General features: G+C 32.8%; 1 protein-coding gene across 2 annotated transcripts in view; it reads right to left on the minus strand.

The window, feature by feature from the left end:
* Positions 1-4,047: 4,047 nt before the first annotated feature.
* Cdk1 (Cyclin-dependent kinase 1) overlaps positions 4,048-15,444 on the minus strand; it is a 36,889-nt gene continuing 25,492 nt past the window's right edge. Inside the window, exon 8 of one of the 2 annotated variants that reach the window (XM_088225998.1) lies at positions 4,048-4,426. The gene's annotated coding sequence lies outside the window, so the exon portion shown is untranslated. The remainder of the gene's footprint in view (positions 4,427-15,444) is intronic. The other variant, XM_088225996.1, reaches the window with a different exon arrangement.

Raw genomic sequence — 15,444 nt, forward strand, 5'->3', positions numbered from 1 at the left:
AAAAATCACATTTTAATTTTTGTGTTCTCACCGGGAATCGAACCCGGAACCTTCCGTGCGTGAATCAAGCGTCTTGACCACTACAACACGGAGGCCTACGACATTATCTACGACACTAGCCCAGTACTTAAGTGCTATTGGAAATTAAAATACCACCCTTTTAGTAACATTTTGGTGCTGTAAATCCCGAGATAATGCACGTTCTTATTGTTATTTTTATGAAAGTAATGTTTCAGCTTAAGTGCGTTCTAAGCGTTATCGTTCATTTTATTACTTCGGATAAAAATAACGCCAAAACGTCGGAGTAACAATTTTAAAAGGATCCTGACTTGTAAAATATCTAGGAGGTCAACAATACTTTGAGTTTGTCCAAATTTTTGTTGACATGGACTGGATTCAACTGCCTGGAGAGCTGTTAATATTAACATATTACAACAGAGATAAAGAACATTTTACAGAAAGTTCTTCTGTTCTATATTACCTTCTGTAAAATGTTCTACATCTCTGTTGTAATATGTCGGTAGTCAGATGGCAGAAGGGACCATCTGTAATTTTCAAAAATGTTCAGGAGAGCTGAAATGAGACTAAATTTCAAGACTTCAATCCACAAACTAAAATATGTTACTGTTATTTTTAAATGACAAATTACCATTCTGAATAATTCTGTTTTTATTTTTAAAAAAATATGTGTATTTACCAAAATATTTACTAAAACTTTTGAAAACTAAAACACAAAAAAAAAACACAGATGGTCCCTTTTGCCATCTGACTACCGATGTTAATATGAACAGCTCCCCAGCGAGTTGAATCCAGTCCTCGTCTACAAATTTTTTGACAAACTCAAAATATTGTTGATAAATCCACCTGGTCCATGTAGAAGTATAGAAATTGAAAAAATAAGATTTTTCAGGCGTTGCCTAGTATGTTGGTAAAATAATTCAATTAGATGAATCTTATGTTAAGGTTTCAGCTCTTTAACTTCACAAACATCAACAGACGTTAGCATTTAAGAAATATAGGTGTTCAAATTTGGGCAGAACGGTGAATGTTACACAGTGAGTAAAGTGGCCACTATGGCTTTACAAAAATCACACTTTTCCCTCTTTCCAATTGTTCCAAGACGCTAAACTTTTAGACAGAAGACAAATATATTGTTTTCAATGTTTAAAATATACATTTAAGAACAAAAATTTATTTACAAGTAATTCAAATAGATCAAGTCAAAGAAGGAATCGTGTGTTTGAAATACCACATTGTAAAACGAGGCTCGCGCAGAGACATGCATATTTTATAGGCCCAAAAATTTTTTAATTATTTTTTTACTGGTAATATTTTATTGATTCCAAACTTTCAAAATTTTCCTTCTTTTAAAAAACACGCACTATCCTGGATTCGAACTAAAGATATGAATTCTTTTTTTCTATGATATATTTTGTTGCCCTTTAATAATAAGGAATATTTTTGTATTTTTTATTTCCTTTTTTAATTACTATAAAAAAATACCATATAATCTTTTCAGAATATTTTATTTTCTCTTTCTTATGTTAAACAAAAATATTATAACTGTCTATTTATTATAGGAGCAAAAATTCATAAACATTTCTTGTATACCCACGTACAGGCCATGCCTTTGTGGGATTTTTTTTAAAACTATTTTTACTATTAATATGTATTTCATCGCTATGTAATTATCCTTTATTTTTTAATACTCTGTTTTACCTCTAATGTATATTGTAAAAAAAAAACAAAAAAATATATTTAAAAAACAGCCAATGATAGGTCTTAAGCCCTGTAGATGCCTAGACTTCTATATTACCTTCTGTAGAATGTTCTTCATCTCTGTTGTAATATGTTATCTAGAAGGTACCTACTCAAAATTAAGCACAAGTATAGCGTTGAAACTAACAACAGGGCTTTACTTATAATCCTGATATAAAATTACGCCTAGGCATAGTGATAGAATAAGGATGGTATAGTTTCAAAGTACAAAAACTCGTGCTTGGAACAATGAAAAAAGTTCTTTTATGCTATCTTTCAAAAGAACTGTTTGAGAATGAGGAAGTTCAGTGGTTTTTATCAATTTTTTTATTTGTTAATTGACTGTTAAACTAAGTCAAATTTTTTTTTTTAATTTTTACATATCGTATTATCGGTGCTACGTGACGTCAGAGGTTCATTTCCGCTTATTCTCATTCAATTCTTCCCATTGGTCCAGAAGCGATAAGCAGACCGGAAATCTTCCATAGCTCTCAGATCATAGGTCGATTCACATGAACCAGTGACGTCATTTAAAGTAGTGCGTGTTTATCAAAATATTTTTTATTATTTTTTCTGTACATTTTCAAGAAACTTTGTCGTACAATTTAATGCTCTAATTTTTACCCCGCGTAAGAAAACATTTTTTGTATCCAATTTCCCGTAGGGCTGAAGTTCCTCGTTGTAAAGTTCTAGATGTGCGGCAGCTATTTTTTAAAGTGCCACTTGGGAACTTTTTGAAAGGAAATCTGTAGATAAAGTCAGGACTCAGGACACAGAAAAATATACAGACGTGATCAGCGGGAAGGATTAGGAAGTCGGATGGTCCTACCTAAAAGAAACTTTACCTTCCTGGCTCCGAAATTTTTTAATCAACTTCCGGCAGCCATAAAGAACTAGTTACCAAAAACGATAGTGGTATTTATTTATTAATATTTTATTTTATTGTGGTGTTTAAGATTTGGAATTTCTTCTAAAACAATAAACTATATTTTTTGGGCGTCATAGACTTTTGAAAGAGAATATTATATGTAAATAATATTTAAAAAAACGATTCATATATATTAATTACACCACGTACAAATTGACATTAGTCATAAAAAAATACACACCGAAATGAAATATGCCATTGATAGATGTTTAAACGCATACATTTTCATTTAATAAATTTAAACATGTAATATAATAAATCTTTTATACACAGCTAAATATACCGAGGATCATTTTCAAAACATGCTAAATAAAACTTATCTGAATGTAATGAATGTGTGTCCCAAAATTCATTTGTTATCACTACTTATTACCATTTCCCCACCCGCATTCAATGATGCATATGGCACTGCACTGGCACTACAATTTTACATAGAAAGTAAGGTGGTCAATCTTACGCTTTAGGCGCCAGTCCAGGAACAATAAAACATTGCTGTCTAGAAACACCTTTAAAATCAATATTTTAAGTCCAGATTATGATCCGATAGGTTATGAATATATTTTTTTTTGTTTTTGCAACAGAACAGGCCAGGAGATCATACTACAGTGGTGAATTACAACACAGAACACCCGGGCTTGAGAAAAATCACATTTAATTATTGTAGTCTCGGCTAAATTTCACTAAAATTTAACTAATTTTATTGTAATACCAATATTAAATCAACTTCTCCACAAGTGTATAGCTTATGTTAGGTTTTTGTTATTTCATTGTGCGTTTTGTAATATAAATAATATAGATGTACATAAATTAATTATAAACATAAATAAATAAGTGAATATGGAATTGTATTTTGATAAAGAGTGTGAATAAATAAATAAATAAATACGTAGTGTTTAAAACTGTTCGAACATTTTGTTAAATATCTCTGTTTTTTCTCAAATGTAAAAATATTTTTAAAAAAGGGTATATTGTTAAGTGTCTTCGGCACGGGTAACCCCAGTGAGGTCACATTATTTTTATTATTAGTTATAGTTTATAAGATAAAAAATAGTTTATAAGATAAAAAAGGATTGGCAATATATAATATAAAATGTCATATTTTTTGTCGGTTATTAATTGGTTTGAGACCCAGTATTCATTTAAAATTTATGTTAAGTAAATTAAATTGTATTCGACTTTATTTGGCGGAACTAGGGGACGCTGGATTGACGTGGGAGGACGCGAGACTGCTGGCTGGCGACAGTCTCCTGGAGGCAACTGGTGATGTCCACATGCTTCACTTAGGAGCGGATGTGGAAAAGAAGAAGAAGAGTGAAGAAATTAAAGTGTTCATATTTAGAAAAATTATTTAAAAATACAGGTAATTCTTGAATCATTTATTTTGTACTTACAGAATAAAAAATATTTTTTTCGTATCCGCAGGAATTTATTCGGGCGTAAAAGAGCTAAATCAAAACGACAGGTTCTACTGCCAAAAAAATTAAATTCAAACTGAATTTGGTCGTGCCATGCCTTTCTCAATCTTCCTCCTTCACAAAGAGTGATCTAATGTTTTCTTAACGCTCGTCTTCTTCGAAGGATTCTTCTAAGGATTCTAAAAATCTTCATTCTCAGGCTTCTAAATCGTCCTAGGAGTGGAACCATCGAGGAAATTAATCCTTCAGATCCGTCGGAGTCAAGAAAATGGTCAGGCCTTCCTTTCAAGAGGCCGTGGTCATTATAACGGCCCCGAAGAACACACTAAAAATAAAATTAAAAACATAATTAAAGCAAATTAAATTGATTTTCTAGAGAGGGTATCATTTGCCTATTTAGGATCTTCATCGTAATTTTTTTTTCCACAACATGTGGTGCATAGGGCACTGCATTGGTAAACCAAATGCAGCTAAGATAAGGTGATCAGTCTTGTAAGATCAGAAATGTAAGAATCCGAAGCAATTTTTTTTGGATAGCTTCAATTCTATCCGAATTAATTTTATAATTTGGAGACCAAATAATGGAGGAGAATGAGGAAGTTCATCGGTTTTTTTAATTTTTTTATTTGTTAATAGACTGTTAAACTAAGTCAATTTTTATTTTTTTTATTTTTATATATCGGATTATCGGCGCTACGATTTTTCAAAGTTTTGTATTTCTGAAATAACTCCGCGTGTAACGTCAGAGGTTAATTTCGCTTATTCTCATTCAGTTCTTCCCATTGGTCCAGAAGCGACAAGCAGACCGGAAATCTCCCATAGCTCTCAGATCATAGGTTGATTCACATGAACCAGTGACGTCATTTAAAGTAGTGCGTTTTTATCAAAATATTTTTTATTATTTTTTCTGTACATTTTCATAAAACTTTGCCATGCTCTAATTTTTACCCCACGTAAGAAAACATTTTTTGTATCCAATTTCCCGTAGGGCTGAAGTTCCTCATTCTAGAATTATACTTAGGCAGAGAGATTTATACAGAGTGATGGGAATTAGTGGATTTTAGAATGATTTCGTTATTCTTAAGATAAAATTTAATAATTTTGAAGCACTTTTCACAATGTTTTCAACGTGACAGTTAAATCTTATTGATGAATCAAGGATAACTCCGAGGTCTCTAACTGTTGTTTGTGTAATGATTTTATGGGTGTTTAAATTGTGTGAGTGTATGATTTGAACTCTGTTATTTGGTGAATACATTTATTCTCATTAAAAAAAAAGATCATTTACTTTACACCACTCATTTTTGACAGTTCCGAACTTTTGAATTCTGTGACTTTAAATGTGAGACAGCGTGGGACGAGACAAAATACTTATTTTGCTGTTGATTTGCATAGTTCAAACTATGCCAAATACTCACCTATTCCACGGTTCCACATGTTAGCAAACAAACATGGGAACTTACATTTATTAATTTATCTTTATACAAATTAAAATCATTACTTTTTAATCACTTATTTTCGAAATTAAAAAAATTTACTAAGTGTTATACTTGTTTTACTGTTTATGCTATGATTCATCGCCTCTGTTACTTCATTACTTTTTATATTTAAACCCTTTATTTATTTTTAATTTGCTGCATACCTTTGTTATAATTCCTTATTTAATTTTTCTTTATTATTTCCTTATTTTCTGCTAATTTTATTTCATGTATCTATTTTTTTTATTTTCTTTTATTCAGGAAAACATATAGTATAGTTACAAAGTTTAATATTTTACACAATTAGACTTAATTCTAATGGACCAGTGAAGTTTCCATATTATAAAGCAATTATATGTTAAGTTAATTATGAAAGTATAAAAAAGAGAAGGAAAAAGAAAAAATAAATGAAAGTTGTATAAAAATTAAAATTGAAGTTAAAAAAAGATAATTTAAAGTTTGTAGTTTGTAGTGAGTATTTACAAATGGAAATAATATTAAAAACGAAGAAAATTTGTAAGAGTAATTAAAAATTAAGAATTGAAACAAAGAATGAAAAACATGCTCAGATGTAAAAATAAAATAAAATAGTAATAACATTTTTTTAAAAAAAGGTAAAACATAAATATACACATATTTATTTTAAGGGATTCAAAGAAACGATGAGAAGAATCTTTAAGTGAAATATAAGACAATTTAGGAAAGTGAAATATAAGATAATTTAGGTCAATTTAAAAAACATCTTCAAAATTAATGACACATTATAGTAAGAGCAGCAAGATATTGATTTAATTTACATATATAATATAAGTAATTAAAAGTAGTTTAAAAGTATAAAAACATGCCAATGCAGCAGAGATAAAAAATAAAGAAGGAATAACAAGTATGGCAAGTAATCTTTAAAATTTGAAAAAGCAATATAAGGAGAAGATTTTAAACCATCAATAGTTTCTATACTGTGTACAGGTGTTTTGTTTCATTATAATTGTTTTTCAATATTACTTTATAATTTGTCAAAGGCGTAAGCCGTCGAAATAAATAAATAAAGAGAGGTTAGATCTCTTTGAAGAAGCTTACAGTCATCCATTTTTAAAACACAGTGATATAATAATTAAAAACATTTCAAATCGATATTTCACGCCCACCCTGCCAGGAATCGAACCCAGGGCCTCAAAAATGGTAGGCGAACGCACCAACCGCTTTGCAACGAGGCGGACTTATCTCCACTCGATTTCTTTATTCAAGATTTTCGGATGAGAGCAGCCATCGAGTCGAAAACGCTCGTCTAGGGTACTGGTTCTATTTTACTCGCAGAACTGTTTTCTTCATCCGCCTGGACACAGGTACAGACATTTGAGATACCCCTATAATAAATCATAGCGTTGTTTCAGAGGACGGCTAAAAAGATTTACGATGTGAATGACGAAGGATGCAAAGACCAACAAAGACATGGCACGACCTAATCCGACAAATTCTTGAAGATGGACTTGTCAAAAGTTAGAATAATCGGCGCGCGTGTATGGAAGATGTATAAATGTATAGGAAGCGGACAGGCTAAAGTGGCGTATTATCCTCTCTGCCTGTCCCTACGGAGAACGGCGTGATGCTTTGTTTGTTTTTTTTTATTTGTCATCAAAATAACTTCCGCATTTTAAGGAAACATAATATTTGAATAATAATCACAAGTGAATTAATTGTTTTCATGTGCATTTTTGCCTAAAAACAAATTTTACTAAACAAAACTACAGAATGATCTAAATGCGGTATTTAATTACCGTATTTTGCGGACGATAAGACGCAAATTTTTCTAAAAAAAAATGACGACAAGACGCATCGGCCCATTAGACTCACCCCAAATTTATGTTGAATTTTCAGAGTAAAAAATTGCGTCTCATGTTCTGAAAAATACGGTTTGCACAGTATGCCGATGATGTATGAATTTTTTTTTACACATCAAAGTCAAAGGAGGCAAAAAAGTTGTATTTTGGATCACTTTGAACGTAAAAATTATTAAATATTCCATACTACTTTTGGCCCTCAAACGAGGTTTGAAATTTATCACTGTCTGAACATTTTGTTCATTATATATATTGATAAAATTATTTTTTGTTAGTAAAGATATAATTTATTCACATTACAAATCCGAACACGTTTTAAAACTACCGAAACGCAAAAAGTTTACACTCCGCGGAACTGATTCCGTTGAGCGCCTGGCTAATATTGACGAAAACAATGGCTCATTAAAACAATGCCACCCATTTATTAAAAAACAAAGTGCAACTTACGCCCTTAGATGCTTATTTAATAAGGTTTAATGCACATTCTTGCCGGGTCCCTTCGACGTAGGCAATCTACAGCGAAAGCATATGTATCTGTCCTGCGCTAATTGTACATTTCGCAGCCAGGACGACTGCTTATTGATGTACTCGCCGTAGTTATTCCTGGGAAAAGGACCAGAGTGGTTTCCCGTTGCCTTCTCCGGTGGATTTTCTGTCGGGGTTACCTTACCTTAGCTGGTTGGTTTTGGTTTTGAGGCGCCAAAAACTCGCCTTTCATCCTCTCGTTACCTGCTGTGATCACACCGTTCTGAGTGTGATTCCATTGCACAGGGTTCGCGACGAGGACGCTAACGAGTTGGACTATAGTCCTTAAAATACGGCTTGATAAACTTATTTCATTATTGATGGGAAATTACTGATAACTAATCAAATCGATTTTATCAGTTATTTCATGCAATCATGAAACTCTGTTTTCGAAAATTGATATAAAAAACGCAAAAACAAGCCTATTATAGTGTGTTTAACACAATTATTCACCAAAACATGAGACATTTATACTTTTTTCATGAACAACATCAAATGAATAATTTTTTTATTCGATCAATTTACATTGATCAATTTGTCCCATCTCTAACGTAATGTAACTTTGTTAGAACGTCGTTAATAATTACGTTTTATTTATTTTTCTTTTAGTTTCAAAGCTGATTTCATATATTAATGTTGATTTATGTTTCAAGCATTGTATTAAATAAATAAATTAACACACCAGATACAAATGATTTTTCGTGTGTCAATATCAATAACTCCTTTGACGTTACTACAAAGTTATGTCGTCACTTTTTCTGACAACTGTCATTCTAATCATGTTGCATTTTAAGGACTATGGTCAGTAGTGTTGCCGGTGGAATGCAACTGGGCGTTGGCAGCATTTTGTAGAATCACATCTTCCAGCAAGATGTGACTCTCTGCGACCCTACTGACAGTTCGAACCCCAAAAATGCACATTACAAAATTTAATTTGACTGATTTTATTACTTAAATACAAAATGGCAGCCGGTTAGCGCAAAAAATCGACTTTTTCGAAAACTTCAAGCTCTGGTTGTGGGCCAAAAGTAGTATCGATTTTTTTAAAAATCATTTTCGTATTCCGAGTAATCCAAAAGGCAACATTTTAGACCCCTTTCATTTCAAAATTCAGAAAAAAAAATATCGACCCACCCTAATGCACAATGTTTGAGGGTCAAACCGTGAAACTTCGGAGGAATATTCCTCATGGTGAACATTAAAAAATCCTTATATTTTTTTCCAAAAACTATTTTTTTTAAAAAACTCCTTGGGAAAATTGTATATAATTATGTATAATATATTTTCAATATAATAAAAAAAAATAAAAAAAATAAATAAAAAAATATTTATATATAATTACAACATGGAATACACCTTTCATTTCTCGTACTAGCAATAATGTTATCCGTCTCTGTAGTAATATGTTAATCTTGAAAAACAAACTTATAAATTTCCATTGAAGAGTTTACTGAGATATTTGCGAAGAATTTTGAGATTTGTAATTATGCTTCACCAACTCAATGGAGAATGCTAAGTTTGCGGTGTCATAATTGAAATTTGTTTTTGCAAGATTTAGAGACGGTTTTGAATTACGCTATTATTTAGGCAGGTAAGTTTTTATGTATAGTTTAGTTTAATACCCTTAATTATTTAATATAAAATAAAATCTTACCTCAGAATCGAAAATCAATGCGATAACCAAAATTAAAAAACAACACAGCTTAAGATTCATATTGGATTATTTTAAAGTTACGTATTGTCTTTCTTTGAATAATTAAATATAAATGTGTTTTTCCATGCCGTTTCTCCTATTAAATATTTTTGAAAATGTGTTTTATTTTTTGTATTTGCAAGATACGGCACAAACTTACAAATGGACATGTTTGAAACACCTTGTGTTGCGTCAAAATGATGACAAGGTTGTTGATTTTTGGTCGATCAGGCATTTTCGGTAGACATAATTTAGGCATTTTGCAGAATATGTGCATTTTTGTCGGTTCTACGTGATATATATTTGATATTTCTATCAGTTTATGCAGTTTCAAGTAATAAAGCGAGGTGAAAACGTTTCAAGATGGCGGTAATAAAATTTGAGATAATCATAGCGTGTGCATCGATATTGCAGGTAAGATAACTTATATTAAACGTGTTTAATCAGGAATAAAATTAAGCCTCCTTGGAGCAATGGCTAAGACGCCTGGCTCAGGCATGGAAGGCTCCTGGTTCGATCCCAATCGGAACACAAAAATAGAATGTGTTTTTTCTCAAGCCTGGGGGTTCCGTGCTGTAATTTACCACTGTAATTGGGTTTCAATTACAATTGGAAGTTAACAGAACTCTTAACTTTATATTTTATTTTATTTCTCTATTCGACTGTCTATTAAGTAAAATAAAATTTTATGTACCGAAATGTATATATCGGTATGAAAATTTTAAAGTATCTTCGCCGGTAATTTGTAATTGAACATGTTCAAAAGAAAAAAATGTATTCATATTCTGCTTTTCATACAGAAAACTTCATTTTACTTTGTAGATAAAATTGAAGATACCTTTTTACTACTCATTGTAATCAAGGCCCAGAAACGCATTGTATCATAATTTTTTATTTTTTTTTACATATTTATTACAGCAATTTACAAGTTATTATTTATACAACAAATTGATTAAGTAGTAAAAGTAAACATATATATTTTTTTTATTTTTGCTGTTGGTTCATCTAAACTGCCTAACTAGGGATAGCTTCCCCTTCTAAGGCAGTAAATTATGTATTTTATAATAATATTAAAAAGTAATTACAGTTTTATCATAATGTGTGCTTTTTCAGTCTTTAAAGTAAACAATAAATATCCAGAGAAAACATAAATAATACCAAAATCTCTCTATCCTAAGTCCTAAGTCATTACTAGTAAAACAAGAAACCAGCTTACGTCCTTCTACATCGGACAGCAATTTCCCTGACTCCCTCCGACCAATATGGATTACAAATGCAGTCAACACCTTCCTCAGCCTGGCAATCCCACCACATTTCCACGAATCTGGGATAAGGTTATATACCCTCGGGCCTATATAATATTGCTGCCTTTGAGCCAAAAAAGTATTAACTCCTCTCTGTAGAATCAGATCCTAATTGGAGTGTCTAGTATTATGAACATGACAAACCCTTGCGTATTTTTCTCTGTTGAGATGTGTGACCGCTACTGACCTCAATATATACTGTTGACGAATATGCAGCGCTTGAAATTCTTTAAAGAGCGAATCACTCGGGTATTGGTATGGTTTTTTTAATATAACTCTTAACACTGATAATATATCTATCTTCTTCACGTAACAAATTAATGATTGTGTGAAAGTGGGAGCAAGATACTTTACTTAACACTAAAAAGGGCTTTGAAGAAAGATATAAATATATAATGTCCAACTGATTGTGGCCAATCAATCAGAGGGGATTGAAACAAAAAATAAAAGAGAAAATGATGATGGTACCAAAACGTTCAAATATTTTCATTTATAACAATAACATCATTAATCAATAAAAATGTAACAATATTTTACCCATCTACCTAAAAACAATATACTTTATGAAAACAAATGGTCTAAGCATAAGTAAAATAAAAGTGACATAACATTTATCTTTAATTTTATCTACAAAGTAAAGCCAAGTTTTCTGTATGAAAAGCAGAATATGCGTACATTTTTTTCGTCTAAACATGTTCAATTATAACGGTTATTAAATTTCAGTTCAACATTCAAATTCAATATTTAAATTCAGTTCGATTATATAGGTTACCGACAAAGATACTTTAAATGTTCGTGCAAATTTACTAATTTTTGTACACAATTATCGTTTTTTTTTATAGACAGTCGAAGATAACTCTGTTAACTTCCCATTGTAATAGGGGCCCTGGGCCTCAATTATGAACGCTATCTTCATATGTATATATCGAGACACTATACTTAACTTCTAAACTTTGGTATGTTCTACCTACTTGCCATATCGACATCATATGATCGAAACAAACCAATGAATGACCGCAACAATTTAGTCCGCGTTCCTTACATCAATAACATTTAAAATAGTCCTCATTTATATTTCAATAGGCTTCTGTGATAATAAGTTCTCACTTTAAAACGATTATAAACTCCAACGAGTCCCAATTCCAGCAAAAAATGCTCGCTTAACATGATTTTTATATAACTTTTGACAATTACAAAGACTGTTGCTGTTTGACAATTACAAAGCTGGCTCCTTTAACGTCTCGATACGTACACTCAGGAAGATAGTAAAGCAGACGGAAAAAATATAATAACTAATTATTTTTTTATAGTGGCAACTTTCTTACCTCTAGATACTTTTATATGTTAATAGGGCAGAATCTAGCGACATTCTTTTTTGCATCTAGCTACTCGTGTCCGAAACTGACAGTTATGTCAGAATTTAATTCGACTTTAATTAAATAATATTTTTATACATACCTTATTTTGTCGACTTCTTAAATTGTATACACGAATTCAGATGTAATATTTTGTAATTTACAAACAAATCAATTGAAATTGAAAAAAAAAATCAGTTGGCTGTTTTGATTTCAGGTTTTTGGGAACAACGAAAGCTGCCAACTTCGCAGAGTACCAAGAGCCGATTCCAGTGCTCCAAACGCAATCAAATTTTCTATCGAATGTGTTAATCCAAACTTGGGGGACCCCATGGAGGCAGCGTCTTCCGATGTAGCTTCAGTTGTAGAAGCACAGCCAAAGAGCTCTTCAAAATTAAGATATCTGCTTCACAAAATACCACTATTAAGGAAAGCTAAAGGAGATCTTATGGCCCCAGCTAGCTCTAATAGCCTACCAGTCAAACTACCATTTGATCGGAAGTTATCTCTCAACAAACTGCGCTCAGCTCTTAAAATGTCTCCACTAGAAGTTAAGCCAATTAAGCCACCAACCCCAAGACTCGCCAAAATTCCCCCTTTATCACATCTCCTCAAAAAACGTGTCGATATTCCGAAGTTCAGAACACTCGATGCTGCTTCTTCGAATGTAGATCCAGTTAAGGTATCCGGTAGTCAACTCGCTAGGTTTCCATCGCTTGTGAAAAAGTCAGCTCAGGAACCGGACTTGGGAGCTTTGGATGAAGCTTTGAAAAATTCGAAATTGCACCTGCCAAAAATTTTGACGCAAATTAAAATGCCGGAAGAGTCGTTGTTGCCAGCAGCGTCAAACATTCAAAGTTTCCGTATGCCAGAAAAGTTTAATTCGGCACTTCCCAAGCTTCCGCTTTTCAAAAAATCCACAGTAGAACCAGTCACACCGCCGGCTCCTGTTAAATCAATTAGTGAGAAACTTCCAAAATTCGATCTTGCAAAGTTTCGTTCACTTATAAACCGCAAATCTGTCGATCCTTTGCCATCTGCAAGTTCACAAGTGGATAAAGTCGTAGATGCTACAAGCGTCTTGCCAAATGTTGTCGGCTCCTCAAAAATACCAAAACTAGACGTTTCTGATCTCAAGTCTAAATTGAGATCTTTGATCATGAACCCAGCTGACGACGCGATCGCCTCAGCGTCTAACGATGTTATAGATAAACTTCAAAATATACCGAAGCCAAAGCTGCCAACTTTGTCTAAACTTATGAGGAAAACCTCGGAGAAAGAAACTTACAATGAAGAAGATAAAAATCTTAAGATTGACGACGAACCAATAGCATCACCTTCGAATGAAGCATCGGAAATCCTTTCCAAAGCTTCGGTATTACCCGAAATCAATGCGTTAGAATTTCCAATACTCACAGCACTTTCAGATACTATAAGATCCACTGCAGATATGGTAGCTACAGCAGCTGCTGAAGGATTAGCTGCCGTTGAATTACACAAACAACACGTTCACGATAAAATGCATCCCGTGCATGAACAGTATGACGAGAAAAAAGAACAATTGAAATCCTACCTTCATGATAAAGTTTCAGAAATCAAAACGAATTCAGAAAAGATGCGTTCTTTGGCTAAGAAACCAGTAGATATGATTCCATCGCCCACAGACGAGGTACCAGATGTAGTTGTAAAATCACTTAGACCTAGTAACTTTAAACTTCCATCACTTAAAGAGCGTATGAAAAAGGCTGCGGATGACCTAAGTATAGCAGCAAGTTCTGACAGACAAGTGTTTAGTAAACCAGAAATTCCAGAAGATAAACAAAGGCCATTAGAAAAATTTAAATTATCGTCTTTAATAGAACGTTTGAAAAAGACTCCGGAAGATCAAAGCATTGCAGCGAGTTCTGATAGCCAAGCTTTAGATAAATCGAAAGTACCTGAAATTACTGCGAATCCACTCGAGAGAATAAAACTACCGTCTCTTTTGAACAGACTAAAAAAAACTTCAGAAGATCAGAGTATAGCAGCAAATTCAGAAAGCAAAGTTCTCAACAAACCTAACAAATCAGTTCAAATGAAACCAGCTGAAAATATAAAGCTACCTTCACTTTTAGAACGTTTTAAGAAAGCTTCAGAAGACCAAGGTGTGTCATTAGGTTCTGATAGCAAAGTTTTCAATAAAGAAGAAACTCCACAAGTCATGGCAAAGCCGTTTGAAAGAATGAAACTACCATCGCTTTTAGAACGTTTGAAGAAGGCTCCTGAAGATCGAAGAATAGCAGCAAGCTCCGATAGCAAAGTTGTCAAACCGGAAATAGTGGAATTGCCAAAACCACTTGAAATAAAGAGACTACCATCACTGTTAGAACGTCTTAAGAAAACTCCTGAAGATCAAAGCAACGCAGCAAGCTCCGATAGTAATGTTTTTAAACCAGAAATAATAGGATTGCCAAAACCACTTGAAATAAAGAAACAACCATCACTTTTAGAACGTCTTAAGAAAACTCCAGAAGATCAAAGTATAGCAGCTAGTTCAGACAATATTTTAAAAACGCCAAAAAACCCACTGAAACTACGAATTTCCCAAGCACCCATCGAGGAGACTGCAGAAAAAATCTCGAAACTAAAGCTGCCCAAAAAGGCTCCGTTAGATTTGGATAAACTGAAAGAAAACAAACAACTATTTAGGTCTGCATTGCTAGACAAACTGCCTTCTAAAATAGACTTTCCAGAGGCTAGATCGAAATCGACAAGTAGTGATATGCAAGAGTTACTTGACAAAATTCGAAATACCTTAAACGAAGCTGTAATTGATGGCAAGATGGATCCAATCAAAGGAAGATCATTACTTTCCAAGCTGTACGAAACAAAGGATTTAGATGAAGGCGCTTCCAATACTATCCCAAAATATACAAAAGAAATTTTGCCCGAAGCCTCGAATATGGAACCAGTTTTGAGTCCTCCACTCGAAGATGACTACGAACTCACGCAAAAAGAATTGAACAGTAAGAGCTGCGATCTTTGCAAATGCTTCATGAAAATCTTCCCTAAAAAGTTTAAGGACAGCGACATACAAGCCAGCGAGCAAAACGAAAGCGTCGAATACATAAAACCAAAACCTCTGCTACCGGCCAAAATATCAGATAAGAT

The sequence above is a fragment of the Micrasema longulum genome, unplaced genomic scaffold (assembly GCF_059751315.1).
Source record: "Micrasema longulum isolate JH-2025_06_02 unplaced genomic scaffold, ASM5975131v1 h1tg000403l, whole genome shotgun sequence".
NCBI classification, from domain to species: Eukaryota; Metazoa; Arthropoda; class Insecta; order Trichoptera; family Brachycentridae; genus Micrasema; species Micrasema longulum.